Source organism: Physeter macrocephalus, chromosome 9, assembly GCF_002837175.3.
Source record: "Physeter macrocephalus isolate SW-GA chromosome 9, ASM283717v5, whole genome shotgun sequence".
Lineage (NCBI taxonomy): Eukaryota > Metazoa > Chordata > Mammalia > Artiodactyla > Physeteridae > Physeter > Physeter macrocephalus.
Genome location: NC_041222.1, coordinates 411781 through 429918, shown reverse-complemented (window position 1 = coordinate 429918; position 18138 = coordinate 411781). Strand labels below are relative to the sequence as shown.

Sequence of the window (18138 nt, the reverse complement as noted above, 5' to 3'; positions counted from 1 at the left end):
TTCCTGGTGAGTGAGGGTGTGGCTGGCAGGTGGAAATGGGGCCCTTCCCCTCCTTGAAGACCCTCTGAGCCAGGACTGCCTCTGTGGGGTGGTGTTCTGACAACCTCTCCAATTCTACAGTTATTGGTGTATTCAGGTTTCTTCCTCTCCTTAAAAGAATCTTCATTATGTATATTTTCCTAGAAAATTTCCATTTCACTGAAGTTTTTGGTACTAGTCGCATAGTCTCACATGGTATTCTCTCACACTTTTAAAAATCCCTTTTCTTCTTAGCAATTATATTTTCTTTATTATCACTCTGTGTATTTGCGTTTGTCTTTGATTTTTATTTATTTCTTTATTTTATTGAAATATAGTTGATTTACATTATTGTGTTAGTTTCAGGTGTACAGCAAAGTGATTCAGTTATATATATGTGTATATATACACATTTATGTATATACAGGTATATATATTTTTTTCAGATTCTTTTTCATTATAAGTTATTACGAGATATTGAATATAGTTCCCTGTGCTATACAGTAAGTCCTTGTTTATCTATTTTATACATAGTAGTGTGTATCTGTTAATCCCAAGCTCCTAATTTATAAAAATATGGAATGCTTCAGAAATTTGCATGTCATGCTTGCTTAGGGGCCATGCTAATCTTCTCTGAATCGTTCTAATTTTAGTATACATGCTGCCGAAAAGAGCACTCTTTGCTTTTTAGAATCAGACTTGCTGGCCATCTCTTGGATGTGTTTATCAATTCTACTGCCTTTCTAAATCTGTAATTTCTTCTCTGATCTTTTATTGATTCCTCCCCCCTGCTTTCCTTGGGTGTATTTCACTGTTCTTTTTGTACGTTCTAGCAGTTAATGCTTTAGTTCATTGTTTTTATTCTTTCTTATTTAATGATGAAATCATTTAAGGATATGAATTTTCCTATAAATACAGCATCTATTGCATTATCTGTTTTGATAGGTACTGTTCTCGTTGATGTCTGGATAGTGTCCAACTTTAGTTTTCCTACTTGACCCAAGAGTTTTTTCAGATGTATATTTTAAAATTTCCCACTTTTTTATCCGTTTGACACTAATTTCTCATTCAGTTGCACTATACTAAAAAAATCATCTGTATAGTTTCTGTTTTGCAGAATTTATTTATGGTTGTTTTTATCCAATATTTGATCAACTTTTAAAACTTTAATAGATTTTCTTAAAAGGTATGTATTCTCTGTTTGTACCTTGATAAATTCAGTATATGTCTATTAAATCATGCTTATTAATTTTATTATTTGATTCCTCTGTAATTCCTTACTATTTCTTGCCTTGACCTATCAGAGAGAAATATACTAAAATCCCCCATTATAATTATAATTTTAGAAACTCCATCAATTTATAAGTTTTGTTTTATAATGAGTGTCTATAATTGTTATGTTTTGGGAGTGAGTAGATCTATCTATCCACGTACCATAACTTTTTTTTTTTTTTTTTTTTTTTTTTTTTGTGTGGTATGCGGGCCTCCCCGCGCTGCGGCCTCTCCCGTTGCGGAGCACAGGCCCCGGCCGCGCAGGCCCAGCCGCCATGGCTCACGGGCCCAGCCGCTCTGCGGCACGCGGGATCCTCCCAGACCGGGGCACGAACCCGGCTCCCCTGCATCGGCAGGCGGACGCGCAACCACTGCGCCACCGGGGAAGCCCCCCCATAACTTTTTTAATGATATTTTTTTCCTAAGTTCTACCATCTGATTTTATTATTCCCTCACCATTTTCTCCCCAACTTACCATGAATAATTTTTACTTTGCCTTTCTTTTTCAGAATTATCTTATTGTATTTATTGTATTGTTTTATTTTATTATCTCTTGCAGCTAGTTGGATTTCATTTGTATTTCCAATCCTTGAGTCTTTCTTCCTTTAATAGAGGAGTGTAGCCCATTGATATTTATTGTAATTGTCTGTGCTGTTCTCTCCAATGACCTCTAGGAGGTGTTCCAGACTCCCCGTTATCCACTTCCTCATTTTACCCCTCTCCCTCACTCCATCCTTTAGAAGTGCAGATCTGGATTGATCAGATTTAAAAATATCTTATTGGTCACTGAACTCCTGGGTAGGCAGAGCACTTGCAAAGGTCAGAGCACATGTGGGAATGTCCTTTTTGGACATTTCTCCTGAAGAATAACAAAGGGCCAGGTATACTCCTGTGTGATGAGACTGCCTGACTCCCTCCTCTCTGCTGGCTTTGGAGGGGTGAGATCTCAGATTGCCTTGCTCTCTACTTTGTTTCTAAACCTTTCGGGCTGGTCTGCAGTAAATAAAGGCATTCTCTAGTTGTGGTCTAGCTCATTAGTAGGGGACCTTACCAGAGGGTAGTTGGTCTACAGAATGATTTGGTTGGCCTTGGGTTCTCTGCCCAAAGACCATCTTAATAACACCCCAGTCCATTATTCCTTGCATTTTTCTCTCAGGTATGTTCTCTGTGTTTTTGATAATCATTTTCCTCTATTTATCTCAAACTGATATTCTAATCTACTCTTTTGGGGGTATTTTCTTCTCAGTATCTAATTTTGAATTCACTATGGTCACTGTGAAATGTGGTCTACATTTCAAAATTCAGAAACCATGCTTTTACATCAGAAAGCTGATCACAGATTGTTCCATATTCATAGATCAAGTGTCCTCCCAAATTATTACAATTAGTGATGGCCTAAAATTTCCTTGTGCTTTTTGTAGTAAATTATATTTCCTAGAACATTTGCTCATATACCTCAAGTCAGTTTCCACATTTTAAATTATGGACTTGTCATAGGTTTAATGATTTTTTTTCTTTGTTCTTCCTTGTAGGGTATGTTATAGGGTATATAGTTGGCTTAGAACATCAAAATGCAGTTAAAAACAAGTGTATTTCTCTGTCACATCGAGCCAAGCATTTTAAGTTGTTGGGTGGCTGTGCCCCACACATTCAGGCTTGGGATGAACCCAGTCTCTTCAATATGGACTTCGAGGTCTCTCTGGTCATTGAGGTTTAACCAGTGGAGGGAAAGAGCACGTGCGGGGGCACCTCCCCTCTCTAAAGGGCTGGGATCCCTGCATGCCACTGGGACTTTGACCCACCTGCAAGTGGGGAGATGAAGTCAAATGGCCACCTTGAGGGAACTGTGGTCTAGCCATGTGTCCAGCTACAATTCCATTACTGTGGAAGATGGTGAGAATGGATTTTGGCAGCAACCAGAACTCTGTACCACGTGGAAAGAGTCAGAGGAGAGGGCTTCTTGGTTGTGCAGTACTGGACATTTAGATGGGTTCTAGTAGACATTGTATCATTCCTGAGTCATATCTCCTTCCAACAAAGGGAAGAGTTTATAGATTTTTAATAGTTTTAATTGGCCAGATCAAAGGCTTATGAGGAATAATAGAAAGAAAACTACTGATAGAAACAGCTTCTCTGCTGTGTTTAAAGGATATTTTTTTCCTGGAGTGTTATTTTTTTCAACCCCTCATTCACTGGAGCACTGTCCCCTTTCACCTCAGGTGGTGTACCAGTCCTCATCAGCACCAGCCTCCACGGCACCCTCTGGTTTATTTAGCCAGCTGCCGGATCCAGCTGGGGGTGAGGGGTGCGGGGCAGGAGAGCTCTGGGGCTGCCATTCCACTTGCCAGCGAGAGTCACTTCCCCAGTGTGACTGGTAGGTCGCCTTCCCACCTACTGCCCGAATACCCACCCTCACCTCAGACAGGCCCTGCCAGCATGAGCTCAGCAGTGTTAGTTTGACCTTAGTTGGACTAAGTTACTACTCAGGCTGCCTTTCCCTTGCAAATGGTGATTCAAGCGATTTGGTCTGTCCTTCACCTTGGTCTTTCTTTCATCATAGACCTGGTAGGATCTCTTTGAAATTTCTTGGGTGAGTAATGAACCTTCTTGGTTTCTGGGGCTAGAGTAGATCTTTCCCCCAGTCTTATATCCCTTTGGTCATTTCCACAGGGATTTGGCATTCATCTGCTCATGGATTTCTTGTGTAATAAATATTTAGTGAGTATCAATACTGTGTCAGGCAGTGAGCGTAGCTCTGGGGTTGCAGTGGTGAGAAAACCATAGTCTTCCTGGAGCTTCTCAGTGGGAGTGGAGGGGGTGCGTGAGGAGAGACGGGCATGAATCAGGTGATGGCACAAAGGAATGGCAGTCAGGACCCTGAGGCCCTCTCTGAGACTTGCAGTGGGAGCTTTTCCCAGGCAGTGAGGTCAAGGAAGGTGTCTGAGCAACGGGGGCTGTGGTGAAATTGAATGATACGGAGTTCACGAGGGGAAGCGGGGAGAGGAAGACCTTCCAGGTGAGGGGGTGCCGTGCGTGCACGTCCTCTGGTGGGAAGGAGGGGGATACCAGGATAGAGATGGGATCGTGGGACAATCAGATTCGCAGTTGCCAAAATCCCCTGCGCTTTGATGTGAAGAGTGGTTTGGAGAGAAGCGATGGTGGGTGGATGCACAGGCCAGTCAGGAGATGGTTGCAGTCCCCCAGGGGAGAGATGACAGTGACCTGATGGAGACGGTGGTGGTGGCGATGGTGACGGCGATAGAGTTAAACATGTTAGACTAAGGCAGGAGTTCAGGGTCTTCATGGATTTTGTGATTATAGTTCAGAGGGAGCTAAATTCTTTCTAACCATCAAATCATTAAACATGTCCTTCCTTTCTTCTTCTTGAACCTTTCAATCAAGATAAGCGATAAGCTTCTTGTTCTAATCTCAGCAAAGGAAAAGGGAATCATAGCCTGTGCCTAGCAGTGTCTGGAATATAGTCCACCACTATTTATACTTGTTATGTGAATGAATGACTGAATCAGTGAATGATGGTCAGCTCTTCTCCCAAGCCTTTGAGTCCTGGATGAGACTGGCTATAGTGAGGACTATATCTACCAACCTCTAATACAGGGATGTATGTGTCATCCTCTCTCTATATACGCCTATGGCAGACATTAGTAATTGATTGCGGCTCCTGGCAACAATGTGTGACAGTACACGTGGAGTATTGCCAACCAGAGAAACCCTTCTCAGTCTTGGTGTCCAGAGGTAGATCTGATACCATGTGACCCAAAGCGCCCACCATACTCTGCCATGTGGCTCAAAGTCCCCAAGCAAACAGACAGTCATGCAGGACATTCCCAGGGCTTAGAGATCACCTCGCAGGAGCTGAGAGCAAAGGTCAGACCTCTCTTTGGGCAAATTAAATTCTTTGCTACGTAGCCTCTATCGCCCATCTTCAGTCTATCAACAGTGTAATGATCTGATGATATAAAAGCTAAACATATACATAAAAATCTTCTTCGTAATTGTTTTTAGAAATTATTTTGCAGGATATAGGTTAGGTATACATATAAGTTAGGACCTTATCATGGACATTCCATGGAGGAGGGTTAAGTAGGGTAGTGGTCAGATGAGGATAACAGGCTTCTGGAGTCTGACTGCCTGTGTTCACATCCCAGGCCCGCCACTGACTTAGATGTAACCTTGCCTAGTTATTTTAACCTTTCTCTGCCTCAGTTTCCTCACTCATAAATGAGAATAATGATAGTACCTACTTTGTGTTGTTTTTACGAGAATTAAATGAGATAATACACGTTAAGGCCAGAGGAGTACATGGCATGTAGAAGCTCTCAATAAATATTAGATACTATTATTTTTGTATTTATCACGGGAAAAGTTTATCAATCTTTTTCAAACAATTTTCCTTAGGAAAAGTTGTAGAGTTTTTCCCTGAAATGTTTCCATTTATTTTCACACTTTCATATCTCTGAAACACGAGTAAAAATATGAGATAATCATTCTTAAGAAATTGTGTATCATTTTACTGGGTAAGACTTGAGAAGTGCCCCTCTGGGCAAGTGTGTTCTAATGGGATTTCTGGGATATGGAAATTGTTGGCAGATCTTTGCTGCAAATTTGTGGGCAGATTTAAAAGGTTAAAAAAAGACATGTCATTTTCCTAAGTTGCTACTGAGAAATCTAGAAGATTTAGGAGAAAGTAAGTTAAATCTTGAGTCAGTGATTTTAGGACTGATGCACCAAGCACTGATTTCTTTTTAACTCATCTCTTTTTAGCACCGAGCTCCTTGAATGGAGACTGCCTATTTGCAAGCATCGCATTGCTGGATCTAAAATACAGTCTGCCAGCCTTGGAAGGGACTAATTGGCCTTTTGGAAACTATTTGAAACTGAATGAAGCACAAGAGCTTTCTGTCATGTTAGTAGAGCCTTGAGTTTCTGCCAGCCATTAATTGTTTTTTAGGCTTTCCTGTAAAGGCAGCTGAACTTGAGACTTGGCTTTCGGTTTTGCCATCTGTACGCTACGCTTGTCCACGTGTGACGTGTGTTAAGGTTGATGGGAGCATCACCTCAATGCTTCAGTGTTGGAATATGTTCAAATTTAGATTTGATGCTCTTGTTTTCCACTCTTATGGGTTAGGTGTTCCTCACTCTTCAGCTTCCTAAAGACTGTGGGGCCCACCTGTACGAGGGCGTGGCTGATAGAGCTTCCAAGAGACTGTTAGCTCTAGGCTGGGCCCTCCAGCTCTCGCTGGATTTGACTTACTCATAGGCAGATACGGACAGATGGAAGGGGCATTGCAAATGGTGACCCAGCTTCCTAACTGAGTGCTCTTTTGTCCCCCAGCTTATTTCTAGTGATGCCGATGGAGCCATCCAAAGGGCTGGAAGGTTCAGAGTGGAAAACGGCTCTTCAGATGAGGTAAGGAAGTCTGTATCATCACCAAGTACACAATCGTGGTGCCTGTGATACAGCCGTGAGCAGCTTGTGGTCCTCTTTTCCACAGAAGACCTGCCAAAATGGAGCCCAGGAAGGGGTCAGAAGGGCTCTTCAGAGTTTTGCTTGAAGCAAACAGGAAGGGAAAGTGCCATCATTCTCTGTATGGAAGGTGCTATTAATAGAGTGACGCGTACCCTTTGAAAGATCTGTAATAATGCCAGGTAGACACATGAAGGTGGTCTGCCAGCAATGGGACCAAAGACACATTCACAGCCACAGCACCCTTTGTGAATGGCCCCTGGAACCCTAGCTCTTACCCTTTGCCAGGCTTGTAGGCTTAGAACTTCCGTGTGAGCCATGTCAGGGTCCAGGAGAGAGATGCAAAAAATTACTGTGATTATAAAACGTCGTCTTTGTTCAGAGAAGACACCAAGAAAGGAGGCCATTCCTGTCTGCCACTGCTTGGGCCCAAGCCCTCTTTCTGGGCTCTGCTGGTCATCCTCGCCCTAGGCCACAGGGACTCACCTTGCTGGCCTTTCTTTGTTAAAGCTTCCACTGCCCGCTCCATCCCTTGGAGTCTACCCCCAGAACTGCTGGGTCCTATCTAAGCCCCCCCAGTTTTTTCTTCTTTGCTGCTTCTCTGAGAGGTAGCCCATTGCAGTGCTTCAGCACCCCCAGCTTTGGCATCAGGCAAGCCTGGGTTCAAGTTCCAGCTCCCCCACCTCCTAGCTGTGCGACCCTAGGCAAGTAATCAGCCTTTCTGAAGCCCAGATTCTTCATCTGTAAGGAGGAAACGGCCTTGGGATTATCGAGAGGATTCAGTGAGCTGAGCTTTTAAAGCAGTTAGCGCTCTGCCCAGTGTATAGCGAGAGTTCAGAGAGTGAGAGCTTTGATAGTAATCATGGTTGTTCTTGTCCCCACAAGTGGCGCTGTATGGCCAGCCCTGCCCTCCTGACCCCTTCCTTAATCACGTTTTTGGTGATGGGCTATGGATTTAACTTGAAAGCCACGGCATTCATGAAGTTGTTGCTCATCTTCACCTTTGCCTTAACTTAGCAAAGCCCTTCACCCAGACGTGGTACCCTCACCATTGCTGTGAGGCAAAGGGGGCAGTCCCCCCTTGGGCTGGACCCCTGAATAGGTGCCCACATACTTCTTGTCCAGAATGATGTCAACTGACCTGCATAGAAGAAAGAACTCCCAGGGAAATTTGCTTCTGAAGCTTGGAAACAGCCCTCCCCAAACGGTCCTGCTCCTGAGACAAGACAGTCTTATCCTCACAGACACAAGCAGCCAAGGGTGTCCCAGGAGCTAAGTCAGGAGCAAAAGCATCGAGTCCTCATTCTCCAGTGCTCAGAAAGCTAGTAGCCGCCAGGCCGAGTATCTACTTTGAACACCTGAGTACCGAAGATACCAGAGGTTGCTGTGCCGCAACACATCTTTCTGCTACCAAAATTTTACAGAACTTCAGCCCAGCCCGAAATGAACAAACTGTACTGGCTTTCCCCACCCCACATAAGTACAACTCTGGCCCCTGCCAAGACCAGTGTCTAGAGGAAATCCACAACTCCCCAGAAAAACATAAATGGAGACTTCATGCAGTCCTAGGATCACCACGCACTTTGGTTATCAAACACTCCTGCCTGGCCCTGTCACCTGGCCATGCCACATGCCAGAGGAGAAGGTCAGGGACTGGAAATCACCTATGGCGGATCATGGGCAACAGTGGCTCCAGAGTCAGGCTGCTGGGGTTCAAATCATGGCCCCACAACTCACCAACAGTGTGGCCACGGGCGGTTCACTCAACACCTTTGGAACCATTTGGTGGAGTTACTGATTTAACAAATCCTTGTGGTCTGTTGCATTCAAACCACAGTCCTGTCTCAGATTGCTTCTGTGGGCTCAAATACCGTTTTAAATTTTGTTTCCACCAAAGCCGCCGAGCATGAGTGCACCTTGGCTGGGTTTTCTATCCATGGTCTTCAGTTAAAAGCTCTGGCCAGTGCCAGCGCCCAGCCTGGTGAAAGACCGTGGAGGAACGTGAGACTCAGAGGAAAAAAAACCTGGCTTGCTCTGAGCTTGTTAAAGCAGTTAGTGCATTAGAAGACTCAACATGCTGCTTGAAGTTTTTCAAACCCATGAACAAATTGCAAAGCAATTTCATTACTGAGTTAATTTTCCTTTTATCGTTGCATCGATACAGAATGGCTACTAGACCCTTATCAGATATATGATTTGCCAAAATTTTCTCCCATTCCTGAGGTTGTGTTCTCACTTTCTTGATTGTGTCCCTTGAAGCATAAAAGTCTCTTAATTTGCTAATATCTAGTTCATCTATTTTGTGTTCTGTTGCTTGTGCTTCTCCTACCGTATCTAAGAAACCATTGCCTAACCCGGGGTTGCTTGGTCACTCTTTAGAGTTTACCCTTCCCTTCGGATAATGTCAAATTTGTCTTTTATTTCTTTAAACATAGTCAGTATAATGGTTTTATTATCTGTGACTGATAATTCCAATATGTGAGGGTTTTTGTGGTCCTCTGTCTGTTAGATTTTTCCCCTGGCATATTCTCATGGTGTACCGTGCTCCTCTGTGTGCTTGGCTGCCTGATTGTGTGCTGTTTGTTGTTCTTGAAGATGACTTCTTTAGGAATAATATAAGCCTTAGGATGCGTTGTCTTTTGGTACAGAGTGTGATCCTGTGATTTATAAGAAATACATATTTGGTCTTCGTACCTCTTCCTGGCACAGAGGTCCTAAAACCCTTGGAATTTTCTAAGTAATGCGAGTGATCATGGTGTCTTTTGTTATGTTAATAAGTGACTTCTGGAAAGCCCCTACGTTTCCTAAGGATGGGGGCTGGTGACCAGAGGAACCAACCACGTGATTAGAGGGTTAGTGCTTCAGTCCAACCCCAGCCTCCTGGGAGGGGAGAGGGGCTGGAGAGTGAGTTCAATCCCCAATGATTTAATCAGTCGTACCTATGGGATGCAGCCTCCATAAGAACTTGAGAGGGCAGCGTTTAGAGAGCTTCCAGATGGGTGAACACCTGGAGATACCAGAAGAGTGGCCGGCTCCGAGAGCATGGGCACTCCACACCCCCTCCCCACGTCCACATACCTTGCCCCATGCATCTCTTCCATCTGGCTGTTCCTGAGTTATATCCTTTTATAATAAACTAGTAATCTAAGTAGTCAAGTGTTTCTCTGAGGTCTGTGCTCTAGCAAATTAATCAAACCCAAGGAGAGGGTCATGGGAACCTTCAGTCTATAGCCAGTTGATCAGAAGCACGGGCGACCACCAGGATTTGCAGTTCGCATCGGAAGTTGCAGACGTCAGAAGCAGTCTTGTAGGACTGAGCCCTTAACCTGTGGGATCCGACACTGTCTCCAGGTACAGTGTCAGAATTGAGTTGAATTACAGGACACCCAGCTGGTGTCGGAGAATTGCTTGGTGGTGTGGAGAGAAACCACATATTAGAATTGGTGTCAGAATCAGAGGGAGGGTTTGCATTTGCTTTTGCCAGACACCTTTAAACTAAAGTCCCAGCTTGAAACTTTTTAAACCCTTTAAGCCAAGATACAGGATGGAGCTGCAACTTTACATGAAGGCTGGCTTGTGGTCACAGCACCTCAGAGACACTCCTCCACTCAGCACTGTGGCAGGCTTCCTTGGAGTCTTTGGGGTAGATGTGGTCTCTTCCGGTTCACTCTTTTCTTGAATGTGTAACCCTTTGGGGTCCCAGCTTAATGTGGGGTGTGTCTCCTATAGACTTACCTACTTCAGTGGATCCTGGGGGTTTGATTCTTTGCCCTCTTGCCCCTTGAGGTCACCAAAACCCAAGAGTAATTTTGCCAGGATCGATAGATATCTTCAAGCTAAAGAGAATTTCCATGCTCCACTTACCTCTCCGGGTTCCCACTTGCCTTTGTTTTGACTGTAATTCCGTACTATCTTGTAAGCTCTCCAGTGCTTTTAAGGAGATGACTTTAATATTTGTCTAATGCTTTTAGTTTCTTCAGTGGGAGGTTTGGTCGAATAACCTAGCTCACCATTACCAAAAACATAAGTTATATCAGGAGCGCTATTCCTATAATACATCAAGTCATTCATTCAACCCACACGCAGGATCCCTTCTCGGTGCCAGACAGGCTGAGCGCTGGTGATGCGGGAATGAATAAGACTGCTGACTGCTAAGGTCCCTGCCCCCATGGGCTCACAGACGGGCAGGAGAGTGGTCAATAAATAACACAGATACATAGGATGATTGCAAATTTTGGTAACTCCGATGGAGAAAACACACAGGGGGCGTGTCATAAGGACGTCACGGTGAGGCCCAGGCTCCGAGCAGTGCTTCTCAGACTGTGTGTGGTGAAGGGCCTGCTTTTTTATTTCCAGCCTGTTGCAGGACTCTCTGTGGTCCTACTACGTATGACCGTTTTACAGCACCCCCCCATACAACTCACTACCAAATTGAGTAACACCCGGATTGGTCTGGGTTCTGTTTAGGGAAGCTAATCCCTTAAGACTTGCTCTCCACTGCTGTCTACTTCATCACAGACTGTTGGCAGATCAACACCCATCTGTGGACCACACCTTCCTGCCGTAGAGTTCATCTAGGCCTGTCCTCCACCCAAGGCATGAACCCCTGCAACAACTTTGCCAACAGTTAGCTCATCTGTACCTGCCTGAATATATCTCCAGTGATGGGAAACTTGCTCCCCCCTTGATAGGTTTTTTTCCTCTGGACACCAACCAGTTCCATCACCACTAAGTCTCCTACAATTCAGTTCAATTCTGACCGTAACCACCTGGAGCCAGCGTCAGACTCCACTGGTTTCAGGCTTAGTTCCACACGCTGCCCTCATTTCAGACACCGGTGGCAAGTATCAGGTCCCCAGGGTACCCACACATCTGTCTAACTTGGCTACAAAGTTAGGGGTTCCCATAACCCCCCTCCTCGGGTTCAGTAATTCACTGAAATGACTCACAGAACTCTGGAAAGTGCTTTACTTACCGTACCCATTTATTACAAAGGATACAACTTGGGAACAGCCAAATGGAAGAGAAGCAGAGGGCAAGGGATGGGGGATGGGGGCACAGAGCTCCCCTGCCCTCTTTGGGTGCACCACCCTCCCAGCACCTTGATATAGTCACCAACCCAGAAGCTCACATGGGTATGGTTGATTAATTCATTCAATCTCCAGCCCCTCACCCCTCCCGAAAGTTTGCAGGGTGGGGCTGAAAGTGCCAAGCTTCTAATCAAGCTTGGTCTTTCTAGCTACCAGCCCCATCCTGAAGCTAGCTAGGGGCCCACCAAGAGTTGCCTCATTGGAGCAAAAGATGCTCCTGTCACCCTTATGTCTCAGGAAGTGCCAAGGGTTTTAGGAGTTCTGTGCCAGGAGCCAGAGACAAAGCCGAAATATAAATTTCCCATTATACCACAGCCCTAAAGTTACATCCATTTTTTCGGCATCTCTCATTGCTAGAAAGTTCTTTTTGTTGAACAGAATTCATCTGTCTATATTTTCCACTCAGAGTTTCTATTTATGGTTTCTGGAGCCCATAGTGTAAGGCTGAGCCTTCTTCAGCATGATAGGCCTTCAAGCATTCCAAGACATCTGCTGTTTTTCTCCTAAGACATGGACTCAGTTCCACTTATCATCACACTCCCTGCTGCTCCTTGGACACATGTGAGGTGGTTAATGGACCTTTTAGGTGGAAGTGCTCGGAAATGAACACCTGGCCCCAGGTGCGCCTCACGGCCACAGAGTGAGGCCGGTTCATCCCCTTTCTGTGAGCTGTGCACACGCTCCTCTTTTCATGAAGCCCGAGGACTCATTACGAACCTACAATATGCTGCCCCCAACTCCAGTCTTTTTCACATGTGCTGTTATTTAGCTGTGAGGCAACATCATGGTATAGTGGAGACAATTTTGGAGTCAAGCAAACCTGGGTTCAGACCTCAGCTCTACCACTTACCAGTTTATGACTCAATGTCACGGAGCCTCAATCTCCTACTGGGTAAAAAAGAGAGAGAATTCCTACTTTGTAGCACCTGGCCTTCTCCACCCTTACTTGTACAATTTGTATTTGTACCTAAATGTAGGATTTTGCATTGTCCACACTGAATTTAATCTCATTAGTGTGTCCTGTAATTGCTAATTGTCAAGAGTTTTTTTTGACATCTTGATTCTGTCACCTGTCCTATTAGCTAACCCAGTGAGAATCTTTATATTACCTTCAGATGTGCTTATCCTGCCATCTGTGTGCTCATTCAGATTATTAATTAAAATGACTGTGACCTTCGGGTAGATCCCTGGAAACCTCCCTTACAGCTCACTTGTATGTATCAATTAGTATATGGTGGAGCAGAGGGGACAATCTTTCAGCTTTTTATAGATCTCTTCCTTAGCATGGGGAGGATTCTCTTACACACTGTTGGGGGACATGTAAATGAGTACAGTCTTTGGGGAAGGCAATTAGCAATCATTAAAAATGTGTATACCATTTGGCCAGCAGTTCGACTGCTGGGATGTGTATTGTAGCGTTATTTTAAAATAAAAAAATAACAAATAAAAACACTTGGAAGCAACATCAGTTTCCATCAGTAGAGGAATGATTTTGAAAATTATGATTTAGACACTGGAATGCTTAGTAGCTGTTAGAAAGAATGAAGTACAGGTAAATGTAATACCATAGAAAAACATTTACCATACAGTGCTAGACATAAAAGCAAGTTCCAGAATGATTCGTATGATATCATCCCATTTCCTTAAAAACAACAAAAAAGGACTTCCCTGGTGGTGCAGTGGTTAAGTATCTGCCTGCCAATGCAGGGGACACAGGTTCGAGCCCTGGTCTGGGAAGATCCCACATGCCGCGGAGCAAATAAGCCCGTGAGCCACAACTACTGAGCTCGTATGCCACAACTACTGAAGCCTGTACACCTAGAGCCCATGGTCCACAACAAGAGAAGCCCCCACTTGCCGCAACTAGAGAAAACCCGTGTGCAGCAACAAAGACCCAACACAGCCCCAAATAAATAAAATTAAAAAAAAAAAACAACAACAAAAAAGATAAACTTGCTTGTCAATATTCAAGAAAATTTCCAAAAGGTTACCTAAGAATTTAATAGTAAGTGCTTCTGGAGTGGAAATGGGAGGTCAGGGAAGAAGTTAGAGGACCTTAACTTTCTACCCTTTTATGTTTACGTATTTTACACATCTATACTCAACTGAAGTGTTTAATTTTTTTAAAAAACTATGTAGTTGTTAAAAGGAACAAGGTAGATCTGTATGTACTAACAGAAATATTTCTAAGATTTCTTTTTTTAGTGAAAAAATAAGTTTCAGTGGAATACCTATAATACTATCCCATTTATGAAAACAGATTATGTGTGTATATATACATATGTATGTAAATATATGTATATGTATGTAAATGTGTGTATGTATGTTTAGACACATTTTTGTAGATGCATAAAAAGACCTGGGACTATCCAAACAATCTGGTAACATGGTTATTATATGGCAAGGAAGTAGATTAGGACATGGGGGTTGGGGGGAAGAAAGCATTTTAATTTTTATATGATTTAACTTTTTTCACCAGCTTATATTTATATTTGCAATTCAAAATTTGTTAGTTTTTTTTTTAATCCATCTTCTTTATTGTCAGTGTTCTTTCAGCAATTTAACCTAGAAAGTGAAGGAAAGTCAGTTTAAAAGCATTCATTCATTAATTAAACTCACTCTGGAAGAGACTCTGAAAAATCACAAGCTTTATATAAAACTATGGATCTCATTTGTAGCCTGAATGCTTGTGTTGTGTGGACTCCCTGCTTAAAGTCAAATATTAGAGAACATTCAGATAAAATGGGGGTGTTATACATGGATTTTGATTAAATTCTCTTCACAATATCCTGGCCATATACAGTCTTCATCCTTCACATCCCACAAGTATAAATGTGGTTAAACAAAACAAAACAAGGAATGCAACAAGGAGCTTTTGTGGGCTTTGGAATTTGATGCAGAAGTGATTCAGGATTTCTCAGTCTCAAGACTCATTCAACCCCGTGGGCATGTTCAGGCACATCTGCAGCATAGAAGAATTTGAGTTCATTACTGCATAAAACCTTTTAGCAAATGATTATCTAAAAGGGATAAAATTAGTATCGGTGTTTGCAATGTTAAACTTTGATTGTCTGGAAAATGTGCTCATCAGAATATTTCCTCCTAACATTCTTGTTGATGTCAAGTAAATACTGTGTTCCTGTGTAACTGTCACCTTAAAATGCTATAGGAAGTTTCTGTATCTTTGAAATCCTCTATAAAATAAGCCATACTTAAAATAGTTAGGATTTATGGTGGTTATGTAAGAAGATACTCCTATTCTTGGGAAATACACATTGAAGTATTTAGGAATAAAGGGCTATTATTTATGCAATTTAGTCTTAAATGACTCGGGAAAAAGTGTGTGTGTGTGTGTGTGTGTGTGTGTGTAGAGGGATAGAGAGTAGTGAACAAGTGAATAATGGGATAAAATGTTAGCAGTAGGTGAATCTGGTAAAGGCATACAGATGCTTTTTGCACTCTTCTTATTCTTGCAACTTTTATGTAAGTTTAAAATCACTGCCAAATAAAAATTTATATATATGGGTGTGGGTGTGGGGGATATATATATATATATATATATATATATATATATCGCTGATTTTTTTAAAGTGAAGAAAATTCAATAAAGGCACAATAATACTAAGAATTTTAACCTACTTTTTACCCCTTGATAGATTAAAAAGGCATAACATTAAATAAAAGACTCAGAAGATGATGTAATGGTTAAGATTTAAAAAAAGAAAAAAAAACACTCTGACATTGGAACTGATTTGTTTTAGCTCCGCTGCTTATTATTTCTGCAACCTTAAGCAACATACTTAAATTATCTAAGCATCAATTTCCTCATCTGAAAGTAAGGGGATAAAATCAACTCTATCTCATGAGTTGGTGGAGATACTATGGAGATAATTCAGGTAAAGTGTGCGGCCTAATACTTGGCACTTAGAGCTCTTTCCGTGAATGTCATTATTTTCAGAGCAATGAGAAAGACAGAAAGCATCCTAATTCACTTTATAAAGTAATATAACCCTGAAAGCATGACAGAAATATATACTGAAAAGAAACCTACAGATTCATCTCACCAACAAATATGATACATAAGTCATTTTTTAAAATCCAGCAGTACAGTATATCAACAGAATACCTATAAGGGTGTCTTTCATAAATCTAAGAACCATTCAGTATAAGAAGAGCCAGTGGTATAATTTATTACATGACTATGATTTTCCCCATTTAACCTATTCGCTAAATAGTTGCCAAAAAAAAAAAAAGCTTTCAGTAAAATTTATTATTCATTTCTGAGAAAACCGCTTTATAAACTTGGAATTGAAGGGAACTTCTTCAACATGATAAAGAAACTGACCACAGGCATCCAGTAAATCACTAGAGGCATGTCAGAATGAGAAAAGAATGTTCCAGCAGTCTGTCTTACACACAGGGCACAATGTAGATGTCACTGGAGTTTCAAACTGTATATTCAGTATGATTCCATTTCGGTAAGAAAAGTACATATGTACATGTAGGGGAAAAATTTGAGGAAACCATATCAAATCATTAATAATGATTATATCTGGATAGAGGATTCAGATTATTCGTTATGTTTATCCATATTTTCCACATTAATTGAGTTACAGTAAATTTTTAAAATTCTACAAAGAATATGAACTCAAATAAAATGCTGCCGAGATGTGTTCCAGGTGAAATGTGCCTGTTACAGGGTAACAAACAGAAGGGCGTGCCTCTGCGGGCACCAACTCCCAAATGTTGTGGAAGCTTCGGCCCAGAAAGGAGAAAAACTTTAAACTCAAGTTACACTCAAGTTAGAAATCGCTTAACTCACTGGTTCACCTGGTGCTTTTTCCTACACCCCAAGGACCTTCAGAACGTTTCTATGATGTGGATTTAGACAGGTGTCTTTTCTAATGAGAACATGTGGTTACAGCCCTGTTTGTATACTTTTAACAGTGGCTTTTCTGGTTCTTTGGCATCTGGTTCATTGCTACCTTGTTTACTTTCTAAATAAGCCTCTTAATGGCATAACTTTGTTCCATTACAGAATGCAACTGCTCTGCCAGGCACTTGGCGAAGGACAGACGTGCACTTAGAGAACCCAGAATACCACACCAGATGGTATTTCAAGTATTTTTTAGGACAAGGTAATTATGTCATTACAGTGGTTGGGAAGAAAGGATATTCAGAATGAAAACTAGTGTTGGTATAATTTCTGGTACCCTATATGTGTGAAACTTATCAGTTTGGGGACACTGAGGTCAGGGCATTTCATTTCAAGGTCAGTTGTAAGCTTTGTAGATTTGTAAGCTTTGAAGATTCAGCCCTAGTAGGTTTTCCTCCGTTTTAAATTTGTTATTTATATTTTATTTTTTATTTTTATCTTTAAATTTTTTATTTAGTTAGTTTTTGCCGGTTGTTTTTGTCCCTGGGGAGTTAAAGAGGATTAGATAGTATGAATGAGTGATTTGCAAGATGAGAAGAATTTGCAGGGCACAAAACAATTTTAGACTTAACAAGGCACGTACCCGGTCTGTAGCGGGCCTTGAACACTTAGTTCAAGGCAGTGAGGGGGAGAAACGATTCCCTGAGCTCCAGGGCCAATGCAGAGCAGAGAGGCATTACGCTGTAGGCTCTGGTGACTAGGATTTGTTTATCACTTACCATATGCCAGGCAATGTGCTCTTGCAAAGGCAGCTGTGATCCCTGCCCTCGTGGAGACTATAGACTGTTTGAATCCTGGTTCTGCCGTTATCAACATAGGACCTGAACACTAGTTACTCCCACTCCTCTGAGTCTTAATTCCTTATCTGTAAAGTGGGGGTACTACTAGTACACCCCTAGGAGGCTTGAACAGAAGTGTCAGTGAGGCCCACTAAGCCTGGTGCCTGGCACGTACCAAGAGCTCTGGCATGAGCAGTGATGCACGTTTGAAGCGAAGGGCTCATGTGAACATGTACGCAAAGGTGGAAAACAGGAGCGTGGTTAGCGACAGAAGGCAATGGGAATGGAAGAGTAATCACTATAGCAGGATTAGAAATGGGTTAAATAAATTGCTTATCAGGCTAATGCATTTATTTATTTGTAGAAGATGTGATACTTGAGCTGTAAAATGAGAGTGAGCAGACCCAAATGATGTCTTTTTAAAAATCGGATACTGTATTATTCCAAGAAGTTCTCTTATTTGGCAAGACATATCTCTTTTTAAAGAAAGAAATTGGGCTTCCCTGGTGGTGCAGTGGTTGAGAGTCCACCTGCCGATGCAGGGGACGCGGGTTCGTG

General features: G+C 42.4%; 1 protein-coding gene and 1 non-coding gene across 2 annotated transcripts in view; one reads left to right on the top strand and one right to left on the bottom strand.

The window, feature by feature from the left end:
- Positions 1-588: 588 nt before the first annotated feature.
- On the bottom strand, positions 589-695 carry LOC112065565 (U6 spliceosomal RNA). Its single transcript, XR_002892105.1, has one exon. It is a non-coding gene; the product is annotated as a U6 spliceosomal RNA (small nuclear RNA).
- A 5954-nt stretch (positions 696-6649) lies between these two features.
- LOC102982550 (GTPase-activating Rap/Ran-GAP domain-like protein 3) overlaps positions 6650-18138 on the top strand; it is a 70592-nt gene continuing 59103 nt past the window's right edge. Inside the window, exons 1-2 of the mRNA XM_028493505.1 lie at positions 6650-6718; positions 16904-17003. The gene's annotated coding sequence lies outside the window, so the exon portion shown is untranslated. The remainder of the gene's footprint in view (positions 6719-16903; positions 17004-18138) is intronic.